The sequence below is a fragment of the Helianthus annuus genome, chromosome 17 (genome assembly GCF_002127325.2).
Source record: "Helianthus annuus cultivar XRQ/B chromosome 17, HanXRQr2.0-SUNRISE, whole genome shotgun sequence".
Classification (NCBI taxonomy): domain Eukaryota; kingdom Viridiplantae; phylum Streptophyta; class Magnoliopsida; order Asterales; family Asteraceae; genus Helianthus; species Helianthus annuus.
The window spans coordinates 187,785,945-187,811,672 of NC_035449.2; the positions used below are offsets into that span (position 1 = coordinate 187,785,945).

Genomic DNA, 25,728 nt, shown 5'->3' on the forward strand with positions numbered 1-25,728 from the left:
AAAAACTTGCAGATGCGTTACCGCACGAGACTTGGGGAACATATCTCATGATGCTTAGAAACAAGAAAGGATTCAACACGCTCACATTGAGTAAATTCATTGAGAAACTGGAAGCTCAAGAAATGGAACAACGAAAGATAATTCGGATGAAAGATTTCGATGGTGAACAGGATATTGGGTTGTACTATAAAGCAGGGGTGAATGAGAAGTCTACAAATTTATCTCCAAAAATAGAAACTGCTTACAACGCCAATAATTCTTCTGGAGGTTCTTCATCAGGATTAAACAGCAAAACAAGTTTCACATCATTTTCGTCTTTTGATCCGAACATCTCAGCAACAAAAAATGGGAGAAAACTTCAGTGCAATATTGTGTTAAATCTTGAAAATGATCAAGATTATTCTGAGGAAGTTGCTAAAAATCACATGTCTTTATTAGGAATGGTTTTAGAATCTTATAGTTGTTTTGTTGCAGGTCGTATCGGAAATCCAATGCTAACAAAGGAGGATTACGACCAGATAGATGCTGAAGAGATGGAACTTATGGATATAAAATGGTGTTTGGCAAGTGTGTTAAGGAGAGCTGAGAAATTCAAGCAGATCACGGGGAGAGATGATCTTCGTGAGGCTAATGTTTCTACTTTAGGTTTTGACAAATCTAAAGTTACTTGTTTTCATTGCAGGGAGAAAGGTCACTTCAAGAGGGAGTGCACCAACCAAAAAGCAAGTGGAGCTCAAAATCCTTTCAACAACAACAACGATTACTACCGTATAGCCATCTACCATCAAGTTGCTCAACAACCATCTCAACAGCATCAACATCAAGCACAAACTGCACATGGAAGACCCATAATTGAAGATTCTGGAAAGAGAGCTTGTGTGGTTAATCAGGAAGAAAAAAGTCATTCAACTAGGATAAATATGTCTCAGCTGATGGAAAAGCTTGTTTGATCGATCAAGATGATGAAAAGCTACCCGAGGGTTTTAGCTGGGAAAATTTCTCTTGGGATAATTACATTCCTGATCAAGCTATAGCTTACACAGTGTAACACCCCAAAAATGAAAGACACAATAAATAATAATAAACTTAATGTGATTAAGGAATATATAGTAATATGGTACCTAAATGTGGGTTTTTAAATTAAGATTTACAAGTTAATAAACTTAAGGGGGGGAAACATGGTAAATGTCAAATTAGTAGATTAATTGTGAGAAAACCACAAAACCCACACACTGTACGTGTGTGGATCGACGAGGAACAAAGAAAAACAAGGGCTCACCCTTGTTCTCACCAAATTCACCAAATTGACAAGGGAAAATCGATGTTTATCAGTTGCATGTGGTAGAATTTCGATCATTTACCCATACCCAATCAAGTGGTAAGTCGAATTTCTGGATTTGATAAATTGTAGAATTAGGGTTTCGACCCAATCATGAAATCGTGTTATGATTTGTGTTGTATAGATGATAAGAATGCCCCCTAGAGTAGAAATCATGCTTGATTTTGGTTAATTGAAAGAAAGCCTCTATAAACCCACTTTGTGAAATTTGTGATTATGAATATGAGGATTATAGGAAAGATGAATAGATGTAATTTTACATGTAAATCAGCTTGTAGTACCCGAATGCTAGATAAATTGATGTAGATTAAAGGAATTGTAAGAATTAGATTGAGTAATGATGATGTATAGGATGGAATAGCAAGTCATGCTTAAAATGTTTGTACACTACGCTTTATTAAAGTAATGCACGCTAGGTGTTCGATGAAATGCTTGAATGAGTAGTTATGTGTAAATTGGAAAATGATGGAATGAAAGTTAGGGTACTAAACGAATGAATGATCATGTTGATTTAGGTGTGAAGGAAGAAGGTTCGAATTCTAAGAAGCCGGAAGGATCACAAGACCGAGGTATGTTCCATTGCACACGAAAGTTTACTTTTAATGTGTTAATAATCATGTTTGATAACCTTTGTTTTAATGCTTATATCATGTTATAGAGATTACGGTGCTAGTAATGAATAGCAAATCCCTCGTGGATTTGTTTATGCTAACGAAGAATTATGCTATGTTATGCAAGTCGACCGGTTCATGTAACTAGGTCGAGTAAGGATATGAGTCCATCCGATTAGAACGGGTGGTCGTGTAAGCAAAAATCATATGCATGAAGCTCAATCCGTTATGCGGATAAGATAAAGAATAATGTTGAAAGCAAATAACCCAATTAAACGGGTCGAATGTGTATGCTTAACTCTCAATGAGAGTGTTTATGCCAAACCCAATTAAACGGGTCGAATGTGTATGCTTAACTCTCAATGAGAGTGTTTATGCTAAACCCAATTACTTGGGTAGTCGTATGCGTAAAATAATGAGAATTCTTGTATGTATGGAGTTAGAATGAAAGAGTTATGAGTTAACAAGTGTGATAACTAACTTTTTAAAAATTTGGTTGTTAATGTGGGTAAAACTCCACTTTAGGCGATTTGGAGATATGGAGCGAGCACGTGTTCATGCCTTATTGTACCAAGCGCTTCCGCTAGTTTATATGCACACTTTTTGGGTCCATGTTTTGTTACTTTGTTTAATCTTGTTAGAAGTCCTACACATAAAACTTGTTGTCTTCATTTCAGGAAGTTTAATGTTTAAATGGGTCGTGGTTTGTCGTTAGTTTATTGTGTTAAAAACAGGGGGCACGTTCGTTGTATGAACGGGTCATGCCCAATTTTTGTAAGAATTTTATTATGTATCAAATTTGGTGTTTCGATGTCTTTAGTTTATTTAGTTTTAAGTAAACTAGTATTTTTATGGAAAAGTGGACCTTACAAGTTGGTATCAGAGCCAAGGTTTGAGGGATTCGGGCAAGAGTCCTAGCGCTCGAACTCAAACCAAATGGCTCGTGCTAATGTGCTCGCTCCAAGATCGCCAATGAGGTAATAATTTAAGTTCCCGATGAATACTAGTATATGTAATGAGTTTGAGATGTAAAAATTAAGTTAAGGATGTGAAGTAAATAGTATGGGTAGCAAAACAATGAATTCCAGGTACCGTATGGCTGGAAAACGAACCCGAGAAAGAATTAAAACGTTAAAAAAATGAAGCTGCAGCGGACAAGCAAACGGCTGGCCGTCGCCGACGGCCAGACACCCGTCGCCGACGCCGTACCCCCATCCGACACCTTAACACCCTGCCGACGGGTGATCATGTCCGACGCCCATTTAAGAGCCCGTCGCCGACGAGCATCCTATCCGTCGCCGACGGCTTACACAAATACCGATTTGCTGATTCTTTTGTTTTTCACGTTATGTGTTGCCGGGCTATCCGAAAACTCATTTTATGACTAAATAGAATTCATATAAGGCTTAATAGGAGTATGCAATCACAATTGGTGATTTCAACAAGAATGAATTCGTAAGAATGGAAAGTGATAAACCGAATTGTATGAGATGAGCTAAGTAAATGCTGATTAATGAACAATGATATATACCGAAAGTTTGTGATTTGTATAAAACAAAAATATGCTATTGTATAGATGGCTGATGCAAGCAACGTTAATGATGATGATGATATAGTTAGACATGAAGCATTTGAGAGCAAGGTCACGGAAGTAGCGGAAGGGGTTATGCAAGCTAATCTTCCCCGATTAGCCTAAGAAGTAGAAAGCCGAGTTTTAGGAGTCGTGGATGCTATGATGACTAGTAAGATTGAGGAATTGAAAGAATTAATTGAGGGATCCAAAGGTAAAGGCAAGGAGCGAAGGTGCACGTATAAAGACTTTATGGCATGCCATCCAACAACATATGACGGTAAAATCGATCCGATCGAATGTCAAAGATGGATCTCTAATATAGAGGCAGTGTTTATACGAAGTCGGTGCGATAAGGAAGATCAAGTGATGTTCGCTACCGGTCTACTAACCCATCAGGCGAAAGATTGGTGGGATGCGCACAGTAAAGAAGTAGGCGAAGATAGACTTCAAATTATGACTTGGCAGGAGTTCAAGGGGCCCTTCATGAGATATCATTGTCCTCAGTCGGCTATCGACAAGATTCAGGAGGATTTCTTACGCCTTCGACAAAAGAATGATTCAGTAAACGAAATATCAAACGCTTTCATGGATAAGATGAAGTTCTGTGGGGATTTGGTGACAACCGAAAGAATGAAGATAAATCGTTTCTATGGCGTGTTAAAGGCAGAAATTAGAGAGTTCATCACCCCCTCAAAATGTGAAACCCTCGATGAGCTCATCAATTTAGCTCGGGATAGAGAGATTGAAATTAAAAGGCAAGAAGAGCGAGGTGAAAAGAGACCAAGCGAAAAGGGTGCAAGTTCTAGTCCATCTAAAAAGGGGAAGTTTCAGGATCAAGGAAGGAAGGGTAAGTCGAAGGGTGGAATTACTCCATGCAAGACTTGTGGGAAGCTCCATACCGGAAAGTGTTTGTTAGGCAAAAAGGGGTGCTTAAAATGCGGTAAGGAGGGGCATTCGTCTTATCAATGCCCGAACAACCCGAAGACTTGTTTCAATTGTTTCGAAAAGGGGCATATCAAATCGGAATGCCCGAAGCTTCAGCAAGAGTCAAAGAAAGAAGATAAGAAGCAAGAGGGTTCTAGGGCGAAAGGGAGAATGTTTCAAATCACATCTGAAGAAGCCAAATCCCAGCCGAATGTGGTCTCAGGTATCTTTTTAATAAACTCCATACCGGTTTATGTTTTTTTTGATACCGGAGCCACTATGTCGTTTATCTCTAGTGAAGTCGTACAACATCCTTCCTTTAAGATTGAACGAATGTCGATACCCTTAGAAGTAGAAATAGCAGATAGCAAAAATTATTTGTTGCACGAAATATGTAAGAATTGTAAATTAACCATTGAGGATGAGGAGTTTGCTATTGACCTCATACCTATGATCTTGGGGGAATTTAAAGTAATAGTGGGTATGGATTGGATGTCTCAAAACCACGCGGAGATAAATTGTGAAACCAAAACTATACTTCTCCAAACTCCAAGTGGAAGGCGATTAAATATACAAGGCGAAAGAAAGATGGAAGCGAAGTTATGTACTCTCGTTCAAGCTATTAAGTATGTGCTTAACGGGAGTAGGGCATTGTCACACCCCGATTTCCACGTGTCTCACCGGTGGGCCCGGTGGGGGATTACCGTGACGTAGTTGGCAACAATATAGTCAAACCACACAATTATATGAATGCACAGCGGAAGCATAAAGATAAATATAATTCAACCATTGATTGTAATATCGAATGTATCACAAATAGTCGAATGGTATCCTCAGGGGGATCAAAATAATAAAAATATTGTTCAACAGACAAGGCATCAAAAGCTTGCGAGACTCTTTAAGATGCTTCGGAGCTATAGCCAGCCGATTACGTTTAGTACCTGCAGTTAATCTTTTTGGGAAGATACGTCAGTTTACACTGGTAAATACATTCAACCGACACTTTTCTAAAATGTTTATTAAAATTGATTTGAATGCACAAGGCACAAACTCTTTTATAACTTGTGATAATTTATAATTAAATCTTGTAAAGAATTACATGTTTGCTATGCGTTCGGTCGCCCGGGTCGTGCCGGGTTAAAGTTTAATAGACACACCACATAGCGTAAAACCGAGGTGGGTAAACCAACGGTTACACCTTTAATTAATATAGACACAATGCCGGGTGTACGCCTACACCCGGATGTCGAGGTCGTGGCCATTTCGTAAAATGATGCCAAGGATATCCGGGACATGGTCATTAAGCCCCCAAAGGCGTTAAGCCAACAAAACAAGTTTTTAAACGGGTCACATTGATAATACCCAACTACAAATGAGTTGGGGTCAATTGCCCGACCAAGCGGTATTTTAGATACCGTACCCCAAGCCCGTAATACGGAAAATAAGTTAAAAGTATTTACCTTTGCAAGTATAGTCCTTAATTGATTAAATCACAGATATCTTTTACTGGGCTCCTATTCTGGAATGAAGGTTTTAAAATGACCTATTAGAATCCTAACGGGTCTTTATATTAGCCGTAGCCTAGACCGGTCAGTTTCAAAGGATAGATACGGTTTAATCACGTGAAAGGCGAAAAATGGAATGTGATTCTGACCCAACAAGTTTGAAGGCTTGTTTTATATGGGTTTAATATTCACACTCTGGATTTTGGGGTCAAAATAATATGGTTTGGCCCGTATCGGCTAATTTATGTAAACTAGTTACATAAGCCGAACCGTGCACGCAAAGGGCGCAACGGGTAACCGTAGGAGTTCTATAATGTTTTCCTAAGTCAATATACTTTAAAGAGGTTGTGGTATCAGTAGGATACCTTCCATAATGCCCGTAACGAGTTTAAGTTTATTATACGCCCCGTAGGGGTTTTTCGGTCATTTTAAGGACTTTTAAAAGAGGTTTTAGAGTTCTACAGGAAATCTGAGTTTCCCGAACAGTTTATAAAGTCTAAAATACTTTATTTATTATTTAAAATCAGTAGCAACTGGAATCGGGTCAAAAGACCTTGTAGAACTCAAGTTATGGCCGAAAAAGGGTATATTCGGTATTTACCGAACCGTTGCCATAACCGCAGGTTATGAGCAGGTTAAAAATAATTAAAATCTTTAAAAATCCCAAAATATTATTTTAAATCAGTGAGTAAAAGGTTTGGCGTCGAAATCCGGGTTTAGATAGGCGTTATGCTAATCGCGCTATTAAATTACTAAAGTTTCGCAATTTGCGCTATTTAGCATAACTCCTATTCTGGACCTCGGATTGACACGAAGTTTTAGGGACATGCTTAGAAATCAGTACCCAAGCTCATGATTCGTTCACGTGTCCGAAATTCTCGTTTTAAATTAAAAAGGGCGTTACGGTCAACTTTTAAGCACTTAACGGAAAGGTGTAAAGAATTTGGACAAACGACGAACCGGTCACAGAGGGTGATACCATCATGTGACCTGGTCCTAAGAGAGTCCTAAGGCATATCTACATTGCACTAAAACAGGTCAGAACTGAAGTCAAAGCAAAAGTCAAAGTTTTGTGACTTTCGGCTCCGAACCGGGTCAATATAGCAAATGGTCGAATCAAACAAGCTTAGACGTGTTAATATACTTATTATCATGTTTTATGAGTGTTCAAACAGGTTGCATACCGTCTACATTACAGATTATATGAAAAATCGCAAAATAGCTTTCTGTTGAATTTTTCTAAGCATGTTTGACTCGTTATTTGAACTAGTTAGAGTGGTGATCAGGGGGAACCCTTTTAGGGGTTTATTACCCACATAGATACCAATTTATAACTACTTTCAATTCGAGATATGACTGAGCCATTGTAGACTAATCTCGAAGTCAAACCGTAATTACGACGGTTTGATTTCTAGCTAAATAACTAAGCTAAATTCAATTTAGAAAGGACTTGAATACTTACTGAAGTCCTATGCTTGCTTAGAGAACACTTGAGAGGAATGTTGAGCTCCAGAAATGATCAATGAAGGCAGAACAAGGTGTGAGGAAAACTTGGTGCACAATGAGGCCTTTTATAGGCACTTTGATCCATTGTGATCATGACAACAAGGCCTAAAATGGGTTCTAGATGATCAACAACTGTCCTAAAGTGTTAGGAGATGATTAGGGGTCGCCCATATCTCTTGGAAGATCTTAACATTAATGATTTACTGTTTACAACAGCCAACAGCCAACTTTCTGTCGCTGGGCATCGCTTACGGACCGTATGGCTTGGGCCTTGCGGTCCGTAAGCCTGTAGCGGGAAATGTTTTGCCCTTTCACCCCCTTACGGTCCGTAAGGCAGGACCCTTACGGTCCGTAAACGCTTAGCAGAGGCAAAAAAATTTAACCTTTCAAGGTTTGAATGGTCAACTTGTTATACATGATTTTGAATCCGGAATAAGTCAGATGGAGGTCCTTTATATCCCATGCTTGCACCAGTTATGTCTACTCCATCATGTATTATTCATTGGGGCAAGTATGGGGGTCATGAGCAATTATTTAGATTGTATTATTTTCTTTAAGATCCAATATTAGCAACTTGGACACTTTTGATTGCTAGTAATTACCGGATTAAGATATATATATTAGATGCTTATTAATTTTGTTTAGGGCCTTGGGATTTATAATGTTGAAGTCGCTCAGAGGTATAGAATTAACATGTCGACACATTCGAAAATCCTACCACATATCCTAATTAAATCCGGGTTTATATTATTTTTGTCGTATTTGACACGTGTCATTTATTTATTGGACGCAAAAATTCGAGGTGTTACAGGCATATTTAGCTTACGTGGTAAATACTCAACAAGGCTGCCCGAAGTTTGAAGATGTCGAAATTGTGAACGAATTTCCGGATGTGTTTCCGGAGGAATTGCCGGGACTCCCTCCCGAGCGAGAAGTAGAATTTAAAATCGAATTGAATCCGAGTGCGAAACCGGTTGCGAAGGCTCCCTATAGGTTAGCTCCCACGGAGATGCGGGAATTAATGACGCAATTACAAGACCTCCTAGACAAGGGTTTCATACGCCCAAGTGTGTCGCCTTGGGGAGCACCTGTCTTATTTGTTAAAAAGAAAGACGAGTCGATGCGCATGTGCATCGACTATAGGGAGCTGAATAAGCTGACCATAAAGAACCGCTACCCTTTACCTAGAATTGATGACCTTTTTGACCAATTACAAGGGGCGAGTTGGTTCTCCAAGATAGATCTGCGTTCGGGGTACCATCAAGTTAGAGTACGAGAAGAAGATATTCCAAAGACCGCATTTAGAACCCAATATGGACATTATGAGTTTTTAGTTATGTCCTTCGGGTTAACTAATGCGCCAGCGGCATTTATGGACCTTATGAACCGGGTATGCCGACCCATGTTGGACAAATCAGTGATCGTATTCATAGATGACATTCTGGTTTATTCACGAAGCAAAAACGAGCATGCAATGCACTTGCGCGAAGTACTTGAAGTTCTCCGTAAGGAGAAACTCTACGCCAAATTCTCAAAATGCGCCTTTTGGCTCAGGGAAGTGCAGTTTCTGGGGCATGTGATCAATTCGGAGGGTGTGTTAGTAGATCCGTCGAAGATCGATGCTGTAATGAAGTGGGTTTCTCCGAAGAACCCGACCGAAATAAGAAGTTAGATGGAGGTCCTTTATATCCCATGCTTGCACCAGTTATGTCTACTCCATCATGTATTATTCATTGGGGCAAGTATGGGGGTCATGAGCAATTATTTAGATTGTATTATTTTCTTTAAGATCCAATATTAGCAACTTGGACACTTTTGATTACTAGTAATTACCGGATTAAGATATATATATTAGATGCTTATTAATTTTGTTTAGGGTCTTGGGATTTATAATGTTGAAGTCGCTCAGAGGTATAGAATTAACATGTCGACACATTCGAAAATCCTACCACATATCCTAATTAAATCCGGGTTTATATTATTTTTGTCGTATTCGACACGTGTCATTTATTTATTGGACGCAAAAATTCGAGGTGTTACATCCTCACTCCCTTAAAATAAATCTCGGCCCGAGATTTACTCAAACAAATAAGGGTATTTCTCTTTCATCGTGGATTCAACTTCCCACGTGAATTCGGGACCTCTCCGGGCATCCCATTTAACCTTAACTATAGGTACATGCTTTCTTCGAAGCTTTTTCACCTGTCGGTCTTCAACCGACAAAGGCTTCTCCACAAACTTCAAGCTCTCGTCTATATGCACATCTGTATGAGGTATCACCAATGATTCATCAGCGAAGCATTTCTTAAGATTGCAGATATGGAACACATTGTGAATTCCATTGAGCTCTTCTGGTAAGTTCAACTTATAGGCAACTGACCCGACACGTTCGATAACCTCGAAAGGTCCTATGAATCTCGGGCTCAGCTTGCCCTTCTTACCGAAACGCATCACCCCCTTCCAGGGTGATACTTTAAGTAATACCTTTTCACCTACTTCGAAGTGAAAATCCTTACGCTTTGGATCGGCGTAACTTTTCTGCCTATCACGGGCAGCTTTGAGACGCTCTCGAATCTGGACAATCTTGTCCGTTGTTTCGAAGACTATCTCTGGTCCTGATAATTGGACCTCTCCAACTTCCGCCCAACAAACAGGCGATCTACACTTTCTACCGTATAATGCCTCGAAAGGCGCAGCCTTTATGCTGGTATGGTATGGTAGCTATTGTTGTAGGAGAATTGGATTAGTGGTAGGTTCTTATCCCAACTACCACCCAAATCGATAGCACATGCACGCAGCATGTCTTCTAACGTTTGAATAGTGCGCTCACTCTGACCGTCTGTCTGAGGATGGTAAGCCGTACTAAAATTCAAGCGTGTGCCCAAAGATTGCTGGAAGCTTTTCCAGAAATGAGACGTGTACCTAGTATCTCGATCAGAGATAATAGACACAGGTATGCCATGTAAGGCTACAATCTTATCAACGTATAACTGGGCTAACATGTCGGAGCTATAAGTCTCCTTGATGGGTAAGAAATGAGCTGACTTAGTCAGTCTATCGACTATAACCCATATCGTGTCATTTCCTTTCCTCGTCTTGGGTAACTTGGTAATAAAATCCATAGTTACACATTCCCACTTCCATTCAGGAAGTTCAGGCTGTTGTAGCAAGCCAGACGGCTTTTGATGCTCAGCCTTGACTTGCGCACAAGTCAAGCATTTGGCTACATAAGCGGCTACAGACTTTTCCAAGCCTATCCACCAATAATTTGCCTTTAGATCCTGATACATTTTATCTGCTCCAGGATGAACAGAATATTTGGAGCTATGGGCTTCCTGGAGGATAACATCTCGTAGTCCTCCATAAATTGGAACCCATATCCGCCCATTCAATCGCAAAATTCCATCCTTGCTAAGAGTTAACTGCTCCTCAGTCACTCCCAGCTTCTCCTTAGGATAATTAGCTTCCAACACAGCTTCTCTCTGTGCAGCTAACACCCTTTCAATCAGATTATTCTTTACTTCGATGCTCTTAGCATTGATTCGGATGGGTTTCACCCTTTCTTTTCTACTCAGGGCATCAGCGACTACATTCGCCTTGCCGGGATGATATCTGATTTCACAATCATAATCATTTAAGGTTTCCATCCAACGGCGTTGCCTCATGTTTAATTCCTTCTGATTAAACAGATGTTGAAGGCTCTTGTGATCTGAATAGATCACAAACTTGATTCCGTACAGATAATGCCTCCACAGTTTTAGTGCGAACACAACGGCACCCAGCTCCAAGTCATGGGTGGTGTAATTCTTCTCGTGCACCTTTAACTGTCTTGAAGCATAGGCAATAACTTTGCCTTTTTGCATGAGCACACACCCCATGCCAGTGTGTGATGCGTCGCAGTAAACTACGAACTCTTCGGTACCTTCCGGTAGTGTCAACACAGGGGCGTTGCTTAGCTTTTGCTTTAAAATATCAAAGGACTCTTGCTGCTTAGGGCCCCAAACAAACTTTTCCTTCTTCTTGGTCAAGGAGGTTAAGGGCGCAGCAATCCTTGAAAAATTTTCAATGAATCTCCTGTAGTATCCTGCTAACCCCAGGAAACTACGAATTTCGGTAGGCGTCTTTGGCTCTTGCCAATTCATGACCGCCTCTACCTTAGCGGGATCCACCTAGATGCCATGCTCGCTGACGACGTGTCCAAGAAATTGGACTTCTCGAAGCCAGAATTCGCATTTAGAGAATTTGGCATAGAGTTTCTCGCGATGCAGCAATTTGAGAATACAACGAAGGTGTTTCTCATGGTCAGCTTTGTTCTTTGAGTAGATAAGAATGTCGTCGATGAACACGATGACGAATTTGTCTAAGTACGACTTGCAGACGTGATTCATGAGGTCCATGAATGCAGCCGATGCATTTGTGAGCCCAAAAGGCATCACTAGGAACTCGTAGTGACCGTAGCGAGTCCTAAATGCTGTTTTATGTACGTCTTCATCTCTGACTTTCAGTTGATGATAGCCTGACCTCAAATCGATCTTCGAAAAGTAACTTGCCCCTTGTAACTGATCGAACAAATCGTCGATCCTTGGCAAGGGATATCTATTCTTTATCGTGACCTTATTAAGTTCGCGATAATCGATGCACAGACGCATCGATCCGTCCTTCTTCTTCACAAACAGGACAGGTGCTCCCCAGGGAGACGAACTAGGTTTGATAAAACCTTTAGCTAGCAGTTCATCCAGCTGGGTCCTTAACTCCTTCATTTCGGTCGGTGCTAGCCTGTAAGGCGCTCTAGCAATAGGTGCTGCTCCAGGGATGATATCAATCCTGAATTCCACTTGTCTATCTGGTGGCAACCCAGGTAGATCTTCAGGGAAAACTTCTGGATACTCCGAAATGACGGGAATGTCTTCTATCTTTGGTTTAGGCTCTTCAATAATCACATGTGCCATGTAGATGACACAGCCTCTCTTTAAACATCTTGAAGCCTTGAGCATTGTTATGTTCTCGGGCAATCCATACTGCGTATCTCCTCGAATGGTGAGCGATTCACCAGTCGGGGCCTTTAGCACTATATGTTTCTGTTGCAGACGATCTGGGCCTGGTTGTGGGATAACCAGTCCATGCCCAGAACTATGTCAAAAACCAGCCAGTTTAAAGGGAAATAGAGATAGAGGAAAGGAGTGGTTCTTAATGGATATCACACATCCATCTAGTATAGTGGAGACGGTTTCTACAGTGCCATCTGCTAGCTCTACCTCGTAATTCACATTTAAGGTTTTGACAGGCATATTTAGCAATTTGCAAAATTTTTGGTCTACGAAGGACTTATCAGCGCCTGAATCAAAAAGTACTCTTGCAAAGATATTATTTACGAGAAAAGTACCTGTGATTACGTTATCGTCTTGCAAAGCTTCCTTCACATCCATCTTGAAGACTCTTGCATTATTCTTTTTGGCTTCTTCCGGCTTCTTGGCGTATTTGGGGCAGTTGCTTTTAATGTGCCCCTTCTCATTGCAGTTATAGCAGGTCGCATCTTTTATCTTCTTGCAGTCCACAGTCTTGTGGTACTTGGACTTGCACAGTCCACAAGCATATGACTTCGACTGGGACTGTGAGTTTGACCCGAGCCTACACTTCCCAAAGTAATACTTCTGGCAGTTTTTGCACTTGGGCTTCTCTCCAGATTGTTGCCCATCTTTCCTCGACTCTGACCCTCTCTTGCCATCACCGTTCCCACGGTGTTTCTTGCCCGACCTTCGTGAGGTATCGTCCTCACGCTTCCTCTTCTCGGCCTCTTTGTTCCTCAGCGACCGTTTCCGGACCGCATCCTGAGTGAGGGACAAAGATAAGTCGGTCACAGATCTGAAGGTCGTTGGCCGAGAGGCCTTCACGCTTGCCTTAATCTTGGGGGCTAACCCACCGATGAAACGAGCGATTCTCCTTGGCTCCGGGGTTACCAAATATGGAACCAACCGAGACATCGTGTTGAAGCTCGTTAGGTAAGCTTGGCAATCGAGGTTTGTCATCACCAATGATACAAAGTCGGATTCTATCTTTTCCACCTCATGTTGAGGGCAGTAATTTTTCTTGATGAGAGAAATGAATTCCTCCCACGTCATGCTGTATAGAACAACTTTTCCCGAGGCCTGGACCAGCGCCCTCCACCAAGCCAGGGCCTCGCTCTTAAATGATTGCGACACAAACTTTACCACGTCCCTTTCCGCACAGCCACTGATGTCCACCACGGTGTCCATCTCATCCAGCCACGTCATACAATCGACTGCGCCTTTCTCCCCAGTGAAGTCTGGGGTTTACAAGACACAAAGTACTTGTAGGTGCAGCCCCTGGCACGGGATGCATCAGTATACTCCCTTTCACGACGAACGCTGTTTTCATTGGACGAGTGATTATCGTCGTCCTTTTTGGGCTTTGACAGGGGTTTGCTGTGGGATTTTGAGTGTGTTTTCGTCTTGGAGGGTGGTTTGGATACGGTTCTGCTCCGAGATTCGGTATGTTCCTCGTATTGTCGATCTAGAGCTGCTTGAACAGCGTTGTCGACAAGAGCTTTTAATTGAGCGCCCGTTAAATGTACTTGGGCATTATCGTATTCGTCTTCACTCGTATGACTATTTTCTCCATTAGGTTCAGCCATGGTAACTTGAATCTATTACAGAAGATAACGAAAATTTTTATTTAGGAGTTTATTATTGAATTGTCTTTTATGGCAATTCATTAACCATGGTAACAAAGACCATATCTGGTTAATTTGTTACTCACTTTTATTTAGGATTTGAACATACTTATCCTAATTACAATTAATATTGCTAGTGGCATAAAAGCCTAGTCACGAGGACATTATTATAATACTAGCCGAGATTATAGAGAATCAAGGTATGAAGGTTTGAACCGTAGTCCTTTTTACTCTTTCTGATAGGGAGTCATAGACCACCACTGTCTTTTGTCTTATTATGACAATGATTAGGGCCCATAGGCACTACATCACTAATGGATGTTTGATAATTCGGCTCGTAGGCACTATATCGCTAATGGATGTTTAACAAGTGATCATCTTCATTGATGATTTAACCCATGATTTATTATATCATTAATTTGGGCCTTGGAATCCTTAGAAGGGATTCTTATTCAAGAATGACGCGTGTGATTTTAACGAATCACATCTGCCATGAACGTTAACATGATTACAGAGGTTAACTGGAATTCTGAATCTTTTAATCAGGTCTTACCATCTCGGCCGGGTCTAAAAGACACCTGGCTAGGTTTCACTCTTAAGATTCTTTATTTAGGCAGATTTAATTTAAAAAGAATGATTTTGATTTATTTCATATATAGTAATAACAAAAATGAAATTATAACATAACATTCCATAACTTCAAATACGATTACACGCTGCCCTAAACGGGACCTTTAAACAAGTACATTCCTACATAGAGGTTAATAAAGAGACAAGTCCACGCAGGGACTAATACAAGATAGACGTCCGCGCAGGGACTAAAAGATAAGTCCACGTAGGGACTGAAATACGATAAATGTCCACGTAGGGACTTATTTAAAATAGGCATTACATTAGAACATATATAAACTAAGGGTCACGTTTCTTCTTCTTGCCTTTCAACAGGTTCGCTAGACCCTTAAGGAATCCCCTGTTGTTCTTTCGTTCTTCTTCGAAATCCTGTTCCACACGAGTTAAGCGGTGGAGGATTTCTTCTTGTTCGGGCGGAGAAAAACGTGGTTGTGGCGCCGGTTGCGGAACTGGAGGTCTAGGAGGTGCTGGATACCCATGAGCTGAGTAGTCCGGTATCCCCATGTTTCCAAAATCTCCGTCGGGATAGCGGGCATTATACCTAGCCGCGATCACATATGGGTCGCGATCATAGTTGTAACTATAATGCGCGTGCGACGATGGTTCGAACGGGTTGTATGCCGCTGGACCCGTGTATGCAGGTATTGGGTGGTCATACCTAAATGGTGGCGAAGATGGTGCAATTGGTGCGGAGTTCGCCTCCTGTACTGGACTTGAAGGTCCTTCTTCAGGTACCAACGGATAGTGACTAGCACTCGAGTGGCGAGGGGTGCTGAAATGAAATTCCCCTCCTCGGGTAGACATCCGTGCGCCTGATCTTCTTCGCCTTGGCGGATCTGGAACTACTGGTTGAACCGGCGGCGGTGGTGGTGGCGTAACTGCCACGAAACGTGGATCCTCGGAGGGATCTTGTTGTTGTTGCTGCTCGTGTTGCGATGTCTGATGGGAGGGTGTGAAGTACCACTCGTGTTGGTTGAACAACGCCTGGAAGCTATCTGGGCCCTGATAAGGTGTCCCATGAAAAGAAGACCCATCGGAGATCTCGATAGGATGTGTGGGCGTACCACGAGCAGGTTCTATTGGATCTGTGTCCTCATCCATGTGGTCTTCTGAGAAGTGATCTTGTGGTCCTAACGGGACAAAGCCTGCAGGTTCCTGAATGTAATCTGCTGGGTTAAACTGGCTCCTGAAGTAAGGAGTGGGATCGTCAAAAGCACGGTGCGATACCGAACGCTGCAGAGGTATGTAGGAGGGTTGAGGGTTATTGGGATCATTTTCGGAATCTGGCCCGAACGAGTGATGGTACGATGGCGTCGAGCTATAAGAGGTAGAATGTCGAGCAGGTTCAAAAAGGTCTCTTCGTCTTTGTGGTTCTTCACTCCTTGTGGTCAAAGGAGCTCGCGTATTCGAAGGTCCAGCTTTGTGATCGTGGTGAGTAATGATCGTTCCTCTGCCTCTTCTTCCCCTTCCTCTTCCTCGGAAAATTACAGGTGCCATATTTCCTAGCTTTTAAAACTTTAAATAATAATAATAATAAAAAGACAATTTGGAATAGCAATTCGAATTTGTCCTAGGTTCTTGTCTAGACTCAAGTATGTGCAATTGTGTCACTGAGATTAAACATATTAGGATAGTGTTTAATTCACTCAATGTTGGCTCTGATACCAACCTGTCACACCCCGATTTCCACGTGTCTCACCGGTGGGCCCGGTGGGGGATTACCGTGACGTAGTTGGCAGCAATATAGTCAAACCACACAATTATATGAATGCACAGCGGAAGCATAAAGATAAATATAATTCAACCATTGATTGTAATATCGAATGTATCACAAATAGTCGAATGGTATCCTCAGGGGGATCAAAATAATAAAAATATTGTTCAACAGACAAGGCATCAAAAGCTTGCGAGACTCTTTAAGATGCTAAGGAGCTATAGCCAGCCGATTACGTTTAGTACCTGCAGTTAATCTTTTTGGGAAGATACGTCAGTTTACACTGGTAAATACATTCAACCGACACTTTTCTAAAATGTTTATTAAAATTGATTTGAATGCACAAGGCACAAACTCTTTTATAACTTGGGATAATTTATAATTAAATCTTGTAAAGAATTACATGTTTGCTATGCGTTCGGTCGCCCGGGTCGTGCCGGGTTAAAGTTTAATAGACACACCACATAGCGTAAAACCGAGGTGGGTAAACCAACGGTTACACCTTTAATTAATATAGACACAATGCCGGGTGTACGCCTACACCCGGATGTCGAGGTCGTGGCCATTTTGTAAAATGATGCCAAGGATATCCGGGACATGGTCATTAAGCGCCCAAAGGCGTTAAGCCAACAAAACAAGTTTTTAAACAGGTCACATTGATAATACCCAACTACAAATGAGTTGGGGTCAATTGCCCGACCAAGCGGTATTTTAGATACCGTACCCCAAGCCCGTAATACGGAAAATAAGTTAAAAGTATTTACCTTTGCAAGTATAGTCCTTAATTGATTAAATCACAGATATCTTTTACTGGGCTCCTATTCTGGAATGAAGGTTTTAAAATAACCTATTAGAATCCTAACGGGTCTTTATATTAGTCGTAGCCTAGACCGGTCAGTTTCAAAGGATAGATACGGTTTAATCGCGTGAAAGGCGAAAACCGGGAATGGAATGTGATTCTGACCCAACAAGTTTGAAGGCTTGTTTATATGGGTTTAATATTCACACTCTGGATTTTGGGGTCAAAATAATATGGTTTGGCCCGTATCGGCTAATTTATGTAAACTAGTTACATAAGCCGAACCGTGCGCGCAAAGGGCGCAACGGGTAACCGTAGGAGTTCTATACTGTTTTCCTAAGTCAATATACTTTAAAGAGGTTGTGGCATTAGTAGGATACCTTCCATAATGCCCGTAACGAGTTTAAGTTCATTATACGCCCCGTAGGGGTTTTTCGGTCATTTTAAGGACTTTTAAAAGAGGTTTTAGAGTTCTACAGGAAATCTGAGTTTCCCGAACAGTTTATAAAGTCTAAAATACTTTATTTATTATTTAAAATCAGTAGCAACTGGAATCGGGTCAAAAGACCTTGTAGAACTCAAGTTATGGCCGAAAAAGGGTATATTCGGTATTTACCGAACCGTTGCCATAACCGCAGGTTATGAGCAGGTTAAAAATAATTGAAAATCTTTAAAAATCCCAAAATATTATTTTACATCAGTGAGTAAAAGGTTTGGCGTCGAAATCCGGGTTTAGATAGGCGTTATGCTAATCGCGCTATTAAATTACTAAAGTTTCGCAATTTGCGCCTATTTAGCATAACTCCTATTCTGGACCTCGGATTGACACGAAGTTTTAGGGACATGCTTAGAAATCAGTACCCAAGGTCATGATTCGTTCACGTGTCCGAAATTCTCGTTTTAAATTAAAAAGGGCGTTACGGTCAACTTTTAAGCACTTAACGGAAAGGTGTAAAGAATTTGGACAAACGACGAACCGGTCACAGAGGGTGATACCATCATGTGACCTGGTCCTAAGAGAGTCCTAAGGCATATCTACATTGCACTAAAACGGGTCAGAACTGAAGTCAAAGCAAAAGTCAAAGTTTTGTGACTTTCGGCTCCGAACCGGGTCAATATAGCAAATGGTCGAATCAAACAAGCTTAGACGTGTTAATATACTTATTATCATGTTTTATGAGTGTTCAAACAGGTTGCATACCGTCTACATTACAGATTATATGAAAAATCGCAAAATAGCTTTCTGTTGAATTTTTCTAAGCATGTTTGACTCGTTATTTGAACTAGTTAGAGTGGTGATCAGGGGGAACCCTTTTAGGGGTTTATTACCCACATAGATACCAATTTATAACTACTTTCAATTCGAGATATGACTGAGCCATTGTAGACTAATCTCGAAGTCAAACCGTAATTACGACGGTTTGATTTCTAGCTAAATAACTAAGCTAAATTCAATTTAGAAAGGACTTGAATACTTACTGAAGTCCTATGCTTGCTTAGAGAACACTTGAGAGGAATGTTGAGCTCCAGAAATGATCAATGAAGGCAGAACAAGGTGTGAGGAAAACTTGGTGCACAATGAGGCCTTTTATAGGCACTTTGATCCATTGTGATCATGACAACAAGGCCTAAAATGGGTTCTAGATGATCAACAACTGTCCTAAAGTGTTAGGAGATGATTAGGGGTCGCCCATATCTCTTGGAAGATCTTAACATTAATGATTTACCGTTTACAACAGCCAACAGCCAACTTTCTGTCGCTGGGCATCGCTTACGGACCGTATGGCATGGGCCTTGCGGTCCGTAAGCCTGTAGCGGGAAATGTTTTGCCCTTTCACCCCCTTACGGTCCGTAAGGCAGGACCCTTACGGTCCGTAAACGCTTAGCAGAGGCAAAAAAATTTAACCTTTCAAGGTTTGAATGGTCAACTTGTTATACATGATTTTGAATCCGGAATAAGTCAGATGGAGGTCCTTTATATCCCATGCTTGCACCAGTTATGTCTACTCCATCATGTATTATTCATTGGGGCAAGTATGGGGGTCATGAGCAATTATTTAGATTGTATTATTTTCTTTAAGATCCAATATTAGCAACTTGGACACTTTTGATTGCTAGTAATTACCGGATTAAGATATATATATTAGATGCTTATTAATTTTGTTTAGGGCCTTGGGATTTATAATGTTGAAGTCGCTCAGAGGTATAGAATTAACATGTCGACACATTCGAAAATCCTACCACATATCCTAATTAAATCCGGGTTTATATTATTTTTGTCGTATTCGACACGTGTCATTTATTTATTGGACGCAAAAATTCGAGGTGTTACAGGCATATTTAGCTTACGTGGTAAATACTCAACAAGGCTCCCCGAAGTTTGAAGATGTCGAAATTGTGAACGAATTTCCGGATGTGTTTCCGGAGGAATTGCCGGGACTCCCTCCCGAGCGAGAAGTAGAATTTAAAATCGAATTGAATCCGAGTGCGAAACCGGTTGCGAAGGCTCCCTATAGGTTAGCTCCCACGGAGATGCGGGAATTAATGACGCAATTACAAGACCTCCTAGACAAGGGCTTCATACGCCCAAGTGTGTCGCCTTGGAGAGCACCTGTCTTATTTGTTAAAAAGAAAGACGGGTCGATGCGCATGTGCATCGACTATAGGGAGCTGAATAAGCTGACCATAAAGAACCGCTACCCTTTACCTAGAATTGATGACCTTTTTGACCAATTACAAGGGGCGAGTTGGTTCTCCAAGATAGATCTGCGTTCGGGGTACCATCAAGTTAGAGTACGAGAAGAAGATATTCCAAAGACCGCATTTAGAACCCAATATGGACATTATGAGTTTTTAGTTATCTCCTTCGGGTTAATTAATGCGCCAGCGGCATTTATGGACCTTATGAACCGGGTATGCCGACCCATGTTGGACAAATCAGTGATCGTATTCATAGATGACATTCTGGTTTATTCACGAAGCAAAAACGAGCATGCAATGCACTTGCGCGAAGTACTTGAAGTTCTCCGTAAGGAGAAACTCTACGCAAAATTCTCAAAAAGCGCCTTTTGGCTCAGGGAAGTGCAGTTTCTGGGGCATGTGATCAATTCGGAGGGTGTGTTAGTAGATCCGTCGAAGATCGATGCTGTAATGAAGTGGGTTTCTCCGAAGAACCCGACCGAAATAAGAAGTTTTCTGGGCCTCGCTGGATACTATAGACGGTTCATACAGGATTTTTCAAAGATAGCCTTACCCTTAACAAAGCTGACGAGGAAGAAAGAGAAGTTTGTGTGGGGTAAAGAACAGGAGGAGGCCTTTCAAATATTAAAGGAAAAACTATCACGTCCGCCGGTTTTGACATTACCGGATGGGACTGAAGACCTGGTGGTCTATTCAGACGCTTCACATCAGGGATTAGGCTGCGTATTTATGCAAAGGGGAAGGGTTATCACTTACGCTTCACGACAATTGAAGCCGCATGAAGTGAACTACCCAACCCACGATCTAGAATTGGCAGCGGTAGTATTCGCCTTAAAGATATGGAGGCATTATCTTTATGGCACGAGATGCACAATTTACTCAGATCACAAAAGCCTCAAGTATTTCTTCGAGCAGAGAGACTTAAACATGAGGCAACGGAGGTGGCTGGAACTTATTAAAGATTACGATTGTGATATCCTATATCACCCGGGAAAAGCAAATGTGGTGGCCGACGCGTTAAGCCGAAAAGAATATCCACCTCCCATCCAAGTGAAGTCCATGAAGATGATCGTTACGCCCCGTTTATTTGATATGATAAGAAATTCCCAAATAAAAGCTCTCGGAGCGGAAGATTTAAAGAGAGAAAGATTAAAAGGTGTGGTCGATAAGCTAGAAGAAAATTCGACCGGACTCAAAGTAAGGTTCGGCCGAATTTGGATACCTATTTTCTGTGAAGTCAAAGCAGCGCTACTTGAAGAAGCACACAAATCCTGATACTCGGTTCACCCCGGGGCTACTAAAATGTATCAAGACTTGAAAACCAATTATTGGTGGTCGGGTATGAAACGTGATATTGTTAAGTATGTCAAGAAATGCCTGACTTGTTCCCAAGTAAAAGCTGAACATCAAAAACCATACGGGGAATTACAACCTTTGGAAATTCCGGTATGGAAATGGGAGGAACTAACAATGGACCTGGTAACCAAGCTTCCTAGAACAAAAGGGGGGCATGATACAATATGGGTAATCGTAGATCGACTTACGAAAAGCGCACACTTTCTACCCATCAAAGAAGCTTATTCTTCCGAGAAGATGGCAGAGATTTATATGAATGAGATCATATCCCGACATGGCGTGCCTGTGTCAATCGTCTCGGATAGGGATACTAGATTTACCTCTCGCTATTGGCAAAAGTTTCATGAGAGTGTGGGTACGAAGTTACACATAAGCACGGCATACCACCCTCAAACTGACGGCCAATCAGAAAGAACCATTCAAACACTTGTCGATATGTTGAGAGCGTGTGTCTTAGACTTTGGGGGAAATTGGGATGACCACTTACCACTAGTGGAGTTTTCTTATAATAATAGCTACCATAGTGGAATTCGAATGGCACCTTACAAACTGCTTTACGGGAGGAAATGTAGAACCTCGGTGTGTTGGGGGGAAGTGGGACAAAGAGAAATTGCTCCAATTGACTTGATATCATTAACAAATAAAAAGGTTGAATTGGTTAGGGCTCGACTGAAAGCAGCCCAGGACCGGCAAAAAGCTTACGCGGACAAGAGAAGGCGTCCTATTGAATTCCAAGTCGGAGATTTTGTTCTACTGAAAGTGTCCCCATGGAAAGGTATAATCCGTTTTCGTAAACGGGGTAAGTTAGGGCCTCGTTACATCGGACCGTTTAAGATCTTGGCTCGGGTTGGAAAAGTTGCATATCGATTAGAATTACCACCTACTCTAGACGGAATTCATAATACCTTCCACGTGTCGCAATTGAGAAAATGTCTTGCGGATGAGACCGCATTAGTATCTCTCGATGACATCGAGATAGACGAGGGGTTGAATTATGTCGAAAGACCAATAGCCATTAAAGATACCAAGGTGAAGAAACTCCGTAACAAGGCTGTCCGACAAGTGTTGGTACAGTGGAAGCACCGAAAGGGGTTAGAACTCACATGGGAAGCGGAAGATGAAATGAGGAAGCAATATCCATTCCTTTTTGGTATGTATACGTTTAAAATGGTTGTATGTCCAGGTTTCGGGGACAAAACCTCTTTTAAGGGGGGTAGACTTGTAACACCCCAAAAATGAAGACACAATAAATAATAATAAACTTAATGTGATTAAGGAATATATAGTAATATGGTACCTAAATGTGGGTTTTTAAATTAAGATTTACAAGTTAATAAACTTAAGGGGGGAAAACATGGTAAATGTCAAATTAGTAGATTAATTGTGAGAAAACCACAAAACCCACACACTGTACGTGTGTGGATCGACCAGGAACAAAGAAAAACAAGGGCTCACCCTTGTTCTCACCAAATTCACCAAATTGACAAGGGAAAATTGATGTTTATCAGTTGCATGTGGTAGAATTTCGATCATTTACCCATACCCAATCAAGTGGTAAGTCGAATTTCTGGATTTGATAAATTGTAGAATTAGGGTTTCGACCCAATCATGAATCGTGTTATGATTTGTGTTGTATAGATGATAAGAATGCCCCCTAGAGTAGAAATCATGCTTGATTTTGGTTAATTGAAATAAAGCCTCTATAAACCCACTTTGTGAAATTTGTGATTATGAATATGAGGATTATAGGAATGATGAATAGATGTAATTTTACATGTAAATCGGCTTGTAGTACCCGAATGCTAGATAAATTGATGTAGATTAAAGGAATTGTAAGAATTAGATTGAGTAATGATGATGTATAGGATGGAATAGCAAGTCATGCTTAAAATGTTTGTACACTACGCTTTATTAAAGTAACGCACGCTAGGTGTTCGATGAAATGCTTGAATGAGTAGTTATGTGTAAATTGGAAAATGATGGAATGAAAGTTAGGGTACTAAACGAATGAATGATCATGTTGATTTAGGTGTGAAGGAAGAAGGTTCGAATTCTAAGAAGCCGGAAGGATCACAAGACCGAGGTATGTTCCATTGCATACGAAAGTTTACTTTTAATGTGTTAATAATCATGTTTGATAACCTTTGTTTTAATGCTTATATCATGTTATAGAGATTACGGTGCTAGTAATGAATAGCAAATCCCTCGTGGATTTGTTTATAACTAACGAAGAATTATGCTATGTTATGCAAGTCGACCGGTTCATGTAACTAGGTCGAGTAAGGATATGAGTCCATCCGATTAGAATGGGTGGTCGTGTAAGCAAAAATCGTATGCATGAAGCTCAATCCGTTATGCGGATAAGATAAAGAATAATGTTGAAAGCAAATAACCCAATTAAACGGGTCGAATGTGTATGCTTAACTCTCAATGAAAGTGTTTATGCCAAACCCAATTAAACGGGTCGAATGTGTATGCTTAACTCTCAATGAGAGTGTTTATGCTAAACCCAATTACTTGGGTAGTCGTATGCGTAAAATAATGAGAATTCTTGTATGTATGGAGTTAGAATGAAAGAGTTATGAGTTAACAAGTGTGATAACTAACTTTTTAAAAATTTGGTTGTTAATGTGGGTAAAACTCCACTTTAGGCGATTTGGAGATATGGAGCGAGCACGTGTTCATGCCTATTGTACCAAGCGCTTCCGCTAGTTTATATGCACACTTTTTGGGTCCATGTTTTGTTACTTTGTTTAATCTTGTTAGAAGTCCTACACATAAAACTTGTTGTCTTCGTTTTAGGAAGTTTAATGTTTAAATGGGTCGTGGTTTGTCGTTAGTTTATTGTGTTAAAAACAGGGGGCACGTTCGTTGTATGAACGGGTCATGCCCAATTTTTGTAAGAATTTTATTATGTATCAAATTTGGTGTTTCGATGTCTTTAGTTTATTTAGTTTTAAGTAAACTAGTATTTTTATGGAAAAGTGGACCTTACACACAGCTTTTGTTGCCAAAGTTGAAGAAGATAGTGATGATGATGGAACTAAGTATTATGCGCGAAGAATGGCAGAACATCTGAAGATGATGGCAGAAAGTGACAGTGAGGATGAGAAGGCAAAGAAGAAGGTAAAGACACCGGTGAGTAGTGATGATGAATCAGTACCGGTGGTCCGACAAAAGGTGAGAGAAATTCCAAAGTTCAAGATCAATGAAGAGGTTATTGCAAAAGAGATTCCTGTGAACTGTGAAACTTATGAGATAATGAAAAAGAAAAACAGTGAATTGTTTAACAACATGAACAGGTTGAAGGAATCTTATGATGTGCTCAACAAATCAATGAACATGTACAATGATACAAGTGAAGAGCAAGCAATCGCAATGAAGACGCTTCAAGGAGCATTCATGACTAAACAAAAAGTTGTGAATAACTATACAGAGAGATGTGCTGCTCTTGAACAAAAACTAGAGCTTCAAAGAATCGAAACTGAAAGAGTTAATCGTTTATTGAAAAGTTATTCATGTACTTCTTATGTCATCGAGAGGATATATCCTACTGTTGAAGGTATGAATGCATGGGAAGGAGATGAAGTAACAGAAGAAAAAGATGCTGGAAAAGATGCTGAAAACAAGACTCCTGGAAGAAAGTCGAAAAGAAGAGTGACACAAAGAAAAAGACTGACAAGAAGAATTCTGGTAAGAAACAAGGTGTCAGTTACAACAAGTGTCCACCCCCACTGGAAAATGGATATTTGCCCAGAAATCCAAATGATGAAAGAGTCAAAAAGGCTATAAATTTGCAATGGGAGTCGGAGTCGGCAGTCAATCTACCAGAAAGTATTGATGTCGTTTATACATCGTATGACACTGATCAACAGTCTCAATTGATGAAGATAGTGGTGGATCATGTGTTAGAAAATGATGAAACAGAAGTGTCAAAGTCGGAGTCCGCGTCAGAGTCTGATGTGTGTCGGTGTATATATAATTTAGATGTATAATTAAGCCCTTTTTTTACACCTTTAGCCAAGTTTTAAATTTATAAAACACGATATTTACTAACACTAAACACACATATGGGCAAGTGCACCCATCGTAGACGTAGTATAGTGTTGGTAAGATACCGAGGTCGTCCAAGGACACAAGAGCTTTTAGTACCGGTTTATCCTCAACGTCTAATCAAATCAAAAAGTTAGAAAAATGTTTTTAAACTAAGAAAATAAAAACTAACTAAATGCTGAAAAATAAAAATAAAATAAAAACAGATAGACAAGATGAATCGCTTGGATCCGACTCGTTTATTAGTATAACCTTTGATTATTTTCGCACTTTTGCACTTATTTAAGAGATTATCTTAGTTATTGTAGTAGGCCCCTCTTTTGAAGG

The 25,728-nt window shown here is 40.6% G+C and overlaps 1 long non-coding RNA gene across 1 annotated transcript; it reads left to right on the top strand.

The window, feature by feature from the left end:
* Positions 1-1,274: 1,274 nt before the first annotated feature.
* Positions 1,275-23,432, top strand: LOC110926385. Its single transcript, XR_002585165.2, has 3 exons — positions 1,275-1,378; positions 1,855-1,908; positions 23,378-23,432. It is a non-coding gene; the product is annotated as an uncharacterized LOC110926385 (long non-coding RNA).
* The last annotated feature ends 2,296 nt before the right edge of the window (positions 23,433-25,728 follow it).